The sequence below is a fragment of the Tribolium castaneum genome, chromosome 4, assembly GCF_031307605.1.
Source record: "Tribolium castaneum strain GA2 chromosome 4, icTriCast1.1, whole genome shotgun sequence".
Lineage (NCBI taxonomy): Eukaryota > Metazoa > Arthropoda > Insecta > Coleoptera > Tenebrionidae > Tribolium > Tribolium castaneum.
Genome location: NC_087397.1, coordinates 21,027,417 through 21,034,905, shown reverse-complemented (window position 1 = coordinate 21,034,905; position 7,489 = coordinate 21,027,417). Strand labels below are relative to the sequence as shown.

The 7,489-nt window shown below is 29.5% G+C and overlaps 1 non-coding gene across 1 annotated transcript; it reads right to left on the bottom strand.

Moving 5' to 3' along the window:
* Positions 1–349: 349 nt before the first annotated feature.
* On the bottom strand, positions 350–410 carry Mir3851p (microRNA mir-3851p). The gene has a single exon (NR_161907.1). It is a non-coding gene; the product is annotated as a microRNA mir-3851p (primary transcript).
* Between the last annotated feature and the right edge of the window lie 7,079 nt (positions 411–7,489).

Sequence of the window (7,489 nt, the reverse complement as noted above, 5' to 3'; positions counted from 1 at the left end):
TATTTTGTTCACGGATAAATAGATAATTAAACAAACATCAATCAAAGCAATGATAGACCGGACAGAAATTTCAAAAATTAGTGTTGAAATGCAAATCGATGATAGACCAAAACATTGAAAGAATCAATCGAAGTCAATTCATGGTAGTATCAGTATCTACATTCTGAAGCTAGTCTCTTCTTAATTTAGAATAAATATCAGTTTTGATATAAATTATATATATTGTGACATAGAAACAATCAATGCTTACTAAATTTCAAAACATTTTATAAAAAAGCATAAATATTTGTTTCGTTTAGAAAGCATAAAAATTCTTCGCTTACTCTACTTGCTGGAATTGTAATTTATTACTGAGTTGGCATTGTCGTACTATGGATTAAAAATTTTTATGGTACCACTTATGCTAACCCAGCAATAAATACACTAAAATTTAGCTTAAAAGAAATACCATTGGATGTAAAAGCAGTTATACCTTTTAAATTATCATGATTTTAAAGGGTATCCAATTTCAAATGTAGCTTCATTTTTATGGATATCCAATCAGGTGTAATGAATCGTACATATGTCGGCATAATATAAACATTCTTTTCTGTAATGAATTCCAGAATAAGGCAACTAATGTAGATTTTGGTCATGCTGCTTCTATTATTCGGTTCTGACAACTAACATTCAAGTTACTCTGCAAAACTTAGAAAATACAAAAATCTTTAGGTTCACTCTCCACAGTTGTATCAGAATTCGAAATTTTGCGAACACTGACTATGCTGTGACCATTTATCACTAAATAACACCGAACAATCAATGCTAACTAAATGTTGAAATCAATTTTTAGACAAGTCACAAATGTGCATGAAAATTCTTGCTTAAAAAAGGTTACTGGTGAAGTGAAATCTACAATAATAATTTGTGAATTCGACTGGAATTTGACTTGCCTAACCGAATTCGAAGACCAAATGGACAAAATTTTCATCAAGGGCATACCAAACTGAGAAAGGGGTAAGCTTTTTGACACTTTTAACAACATAATCTTAAATTCAAATCTTTACTTACCAGTACCGCTCCCGTGATTGATGATCGAAGAATTTCGCACTGTTGCACTTGTTGCCTTCAGGAATCACGGACACATAATGGCTCTTAGGCTAAAATTGCTTGCTTATATTGGCTTACTCCCCAAGGAGAATGGAGAGTAGGGTTGGGGTGAAAGTTACATTTCTGACTTGCAACAACAAATTTACAAAAAGTTTTGTAATGTTTTACTATTTTTATAAAAATAAGCTACAAAAGGGCAAAATTTTAGAAATTATCTGAAAGAATATCTAAAAATGTTTTTTGTTTCTTTCAATAATTTATAAAATTATGCGGTAAAAGTGTTTAAAATAAAGAAAAATATGTTTACTACTCGCAAAATTACAAATTCATTGCATTTGAAACGTCAACTTTACTATTTTAATAGTGTTCTTTACAATTTTTCTAAAATTAAGTATGTGATTTTACAAAATAATTGTTTATGTTATTGTGGTAATTTTTTAGAAAATCAAAAGCTTATATTATATCTTTTTTTTAGTGTCTTCTAAATTGGAAAAAATATTCTCATACTTCAAATGCCCATAACTCAGCCTAAATTAATTATTTTACACTAAATGAAAAAAAAATGTTTTGCATCGACCTGTATTTTAGAATTCCCTATACCCATGTGTGATAATTTTCAAGTTGTTTAGGTTTCTTGATATTACGTAAGATTCCTTACTAGTTACAGCTCATTTTATAATAGGCTACTTTAAGAAATATTTTTCATTGAATAATGGACAAGTAATAATCAAAAACAGTTTTGTTAAATTAAATAAATTCATTGAATTTAGGTATATAAAACAAAAATTTTTATATTTTTCTTTCGTTTTAATGGCAATCTAATAAAAAAATTGCTAATAAATTTTTCAGTGTCAACAAAATACTATAACTTGAAACCTATTAAAAATAAGTAGAGGAATGTTAATGCAGATTCATGCAGAATTAAATTCTGTATCATTTTGTAAAATGAATATTAAATTTTATTTGAAAAAACTGAGTTATGAATAATTGAAATTTAGCAAATTTGGGTTTTTTTAACATTCGTTTTCGATAAACTTGGGAATACTAAAAAAAGCTTTAAGTTTTCTCTTTCAAATGCTCAAAAAACGATTTTAAAATCTTAACAAATGTGTATGTTACTGATTTTTTTAATTGAAGATACGAATCCAAAAATTTTCAAAAAACTTCAATTATTTAGAAAATCACTGAACTTAGTCCAATAGTTGAAATAGCTTGCTATTCTTACTTCTTTTTATTTATGTTTCTTTAGTTATTTAAACATGTTATTTCATCTCGTACAAAAAATAATATTGGGTGAAAAACGGATGTGACAATCAATTAGAATGAACTAAACCAAACTGAAATCTACCCTACTCAAATGACATGCTATACTTCATTATTCATCGCATATTTCATACATTTTTATAAGCAAAATAAATAATAAAATGGTCGAAAATGTTATCTCAAAGTTCTCAAACTCCCTGAAGTGAAACCACAAACCCAACTTTCCCTTAATCCCTAATTGTTAAGCGGATTAGCGCTAAGTGAAATTTTTCAGTCACCTGCGCGTTTATCTAATTTCTAAGAACAGACATTGGAAACACTTTACGAAATAATTTTAAACAATTAGTTAGGGTCTTGAAAGATACCAATAATTGTCCTCATTAGCTACGAGTACGTGTATATAGCTATTTTTTAAATCGATTTACAGATTATTGTTAAAAAAATTATTTCAAGAAACGGTTTAACACCTTTATTTTTAAAAATTAATAAAAAACACAAACAGTGCTTACTACAATTGTTGTGTTTACAATGTAAACTCCCGTTTATTTTTATATCATTAAAAAACGAACATTTTTTTATTAAACCCTAACGTAAATTTTAACAAATTTCGAGTTATTTGTTAAAAACTCGTCTTGTTACCTATTTATTTTTTTTAGTAATATATAAGAAGCTATAAGCACTAATGAGTAGAAAAAATAATAGCATGCCATTAAAAAATGTACCGATTATTATGACACACGCTTTTTGGGCCGTCTGTATAATCACAAATATTTTCCTGAAATACGTCCAAATTTCCATTGTGTGCATAATTTTAAATACGTATTGGTCACCCTAATTGCAGAATTATTTTTTTAAACTTTTAAATAGTTTTTTCGATAATTAAATCCTTATGCAGTGCTTTTAATCTTAAAGTTTCTGTTGTAATTTTAACATGACCTTGTTCCTCTTAGTAATTGTTTCCGGTTGATTTTTATATTTGGTTATAAGCTCGATAATAAATTATTTCACAAATTCCATAATATCAAAATATAACTGATCAGAAAAACATTGTTAGACGCTGTCATAAAAATACTTTTTAATTCTTAAGAAAACATGTTTTTCCAAGTACCGACAAAATACCTGCATTCAGTTTAAAATTTGCAAATTAATCATAAGCTATTAGTGTACCTACCTGTTTGCCCTCTTAATCCTATAACGTTAAGCTAGGTGCTGATTAGTATGGTAATGAAATTTTAGAAGCCATTAAAGTTATGTCAAAAAATATTAACAAGCGATTAGATGCTATGATAGAGATGATACAAAAAAAAACTCAACTTTGCAAATTTTAACATTTTTCAACTTAGCGAGAAGATTCGGCTATTGATTTTACCTCGTTATTCCGTTTTTGAATTTGTGAATTTATTCATACACTTAAATTGCCATTCCTGCCATTCTGAGTTATTTGTTAAAAACTCGTCTTGTTACCTATTTACCTAATGTTACCTAATTTTCAAGACACACGCTTTTTGGGCCGTCTGTATAATCAAAAATATTTTCCTGAAATACGTCCAAATTCCTATTGTGTGCATAATTTTGAATACGTATTGGTCACCCTAATTGCAGAATGTTGGAGAACGAATTATTGTTCTGTTAAATAAGTTATTTTTTGAAACGCTTCAATAGTTTTCTAGAAAATTAAATCATTGTGCAGTGCTTCTAATGTTAAAATTTTTGTTGTAATTTTAACATTATCTTGTTCCTCTAAGTGATTGATTCAGGTTGATTCCTATGTTCAATAATAAAATCCATAATATCAAAATATAACTCAAATCAGAAAAACATTGTAAGGCGCTCTCATAAAAATACTTTCTAGTTTATTAGAAAACATGTTTTTCAAAGTACCGACAAACTACCTGAATTCAATTTAAAATTTGCAAATTAATCATAAGCTATTAGTATACCTACCTGTTTACCCTCTTAATCCTATAACGTTAAGCTGGGTGCTGATTAGTATGGTAATAAAATTTTAAAAGCCATTATAGTAATGTCAAAAAAAATTAACAAGCGATTGGATGCTATGATACAGATGATACAAATTGAATCCAACTTTGCAAATATGTCTCCATTAAACATTCATTTTTAAGACGAAGAAAAATGCTAGTATTGGACATAAATTTAATGAAAAACCTTTACAAAACACAAACCAAACTTGTTCAAAACGATTTCGGTAGAAGTGATCACTGATCAGACAGAAGACTTTTGAATTTAAATTTTGTCTTGTCCGTCATGTGTAAAAAAAAGTAAATTAATGAGAAGCCGTTATCAATTTTTCCGCAGTTACCCTTTTCATACACTCTTTCAATACCTGGTAAAGTATCGAGTCTAAGACTGTAAACACCCTCTGTAGTTAAAGTAATTAAAACCTGTCCAAATAAATTTATTACAGCTTTTTTTACTAACAAGATTTTTTAGTCTTGTCCGTCATGTGTAAACAAAAAGTAAGTTAACGAGAAGTCTTATTTTTCGGTTTTGTAGTTTCAAAAGTTTTAACAGGTTCCACCTATTACTTAAAAAATAGTTTTTGGAATTACTGCCTTTTGAATTAACAGAATATTTTAAAGATTATTCAACCATAAAAATGTGAGGTGTTTTTTCTGCCCCGTCCGTCTTCAATTTGTATTTCTTTTACTTGTTCGTATTTTAAATAAATTTTAAAAATGTAGCTCTAATTTAAGTTGCAAACAATTTGATAAGTTCTAAATTCATATAAAGAAAAATTCAGTTCTACTGATATTGTTTGTAAAAACTGAAAATAAAATCTAAACATTTGTGCAAAGTGTCCCTTGCGTTAAAACGAATTGGCTGTTTGATAGAAATCAAGAAATTAAAAAGATATTTGATCAGAAGCAAAGTTATCGCAGAGTGCGATGCTGAACATGGCCAGTTTTACTTGAACAACTTAATTTTAGTTTCCATCACAGGCAGCTTCGATTCTTTTACATTGTTGTAATTAAACTGTAAAGCAGTAGCAAAACAAATCACTTGTGATTCTTTAATCCACAGAAAATCACTTAGCCCAATTGTTATTAATTTTTTGACATGAAGAATTATTTAGTAATGGTTGGTATTCTGTGAAAAGTTATTAGAAATTTCAGAAATACCGAGAAAAATGCTGTGAAAAGATTAACCCAGGTAGTTGTGAAAAATTTCACTTTTAGGTCAAATCCACCTAATTACGGATTAAGGGAAGGGCTGGTTTATGGTTTCACTTGAGGGGCGTGGGATTAAAATTTTGACATTACAGTTTATTCCTTATTTATTTGGTTTACGGGAATATATAAAAAACAGAGTGATTTTTAGAAAACGGACATGCTCTTAAATTTGTATTTATGGTTAGATTTCAAAAACAAATAATACGTAAAGGGCTTTTAGTGTAGTATAAGCTAATGCTTTGCAGTGTTGTTAGCCACAATACGAACAGAAAGGCAGGTCATCTAAGATTACATTAATGACCAAAAATTAAAAATAAATTCCAAAGTTGAGTCTGAGGTGGAGTAAAATCATAACAAACGAAGTTATGACGTAACAGGCATAATATTGGGACCAGATTCTGCCATCCGAGACCTTCAACTGTTACTCTGTGACCTTCAATAATTAATAGGTCATACAAAAAATACAATTTAAGATTTTGTAGAAGCGTCATTAATTCAATCCCCGATTAAATCTCATTAATTTAATGAGATTAAAACATCAAAAAAGCACTGTTTTTTATTAATTTTTTAAACTAAAAGTGTAAAACCGTATTTTGTATTTATTTTTTTAACAATAATCTGTAAACCGATTAAAAAATAGGGATATACACGTTTTCGTAGCTAATGAGGACAATTAAATTAAGAATGCCTTTAAAAAAATATCATTATGACGTGACACTTTTTTGGAATACTCTATATAATCTTAAATATTTGTCTACTAGATCTTGTTATCTTTCAATCCGCTAACTAATTGTTTAAAATTACACTGCTGCTCAAAAAATTCCGGACACCTCCAAAATTTCTGTTGTGGTGCATAAAAAATTATGAAAACTTTTATATTGTGTTTTACCAAGAACCAGCATCTTCACAATGAGAAAACAAAATGAAACAAGAAGAAGTTACCAAAACAAAAAGAAATTAAAATTTTAAAAAACGTAAAAAAGTACTAATTTAAGATTATTAACGGGTGTTACAACCAAAAGCTCTTATTACATCTGTTAAACGATATGGCTTGCTTTGAATGAGCGTGGTAATCTATTCTTGAGTAATTTGAACATTCTTCTGCCAGTGCCACTCTTAAGTTATTTAACGTCTCCAGCAGGAGTTTGCTACGTTCTACTCTTTTGCCAAGAAATTCCCAAACCAGACTGCATTCAAGTCGAAACTATTGGCTGAGCACAAAAAACGACGTATATTAATTTGTTCCAATATCAGACAACAATGTGTTGGCGAGCATTATCATTCACAAAAAGATTATTTCCGACAATGAATGGCGCATAGGAAACCATATGTGATTCTACACATTCGAGGAAGAACCTATGTGCTGTTATTGTTCAGTTTTCAACAAACACCAAATCGGTATGGGCTTCTAAAGATATACTCGTACCATTAAACTGCTACATTACTGCTTTGCTAAATCCCTCTCTGGGTGATAAGCAGCATTGGCTGAATCGCTTGTTTGGTCTTTGCCACACTTTTTCACGACGGTCTGATAATGTTGGACTGAATCTAGACTCATCTGTAAAGAGTACGTTCTTACATTTGTTGTTGCATCAACTCACATAGGGTTGTGCAAATTTAAACCCTAATCTTTGATGAGCTACCGTTAATTTAGGATCTCCAGCTGGTCTTTTAGCAAACGAACCTGCATCCTTGAGTCTCCTCTAGACTATTGGAGGTAAAATTTTTACTTTACGAATGTCTGCTAATCGTCCAGCAAGGATAGTTGATGACGGTCGCGGTCGAATTGGTTCCCAATAATCTCTAGAAGTATAATTCTGTAAAAGGTGATGGTCGAATTGGCTCCCGCATGAGCAGGTAGGTAAAAAGGATTAAGCCACATATATGTTAATATTTTAGATTTAAAGCTGGTAGAAATGTTCAAATAATTATTTTCTTGGCACAAA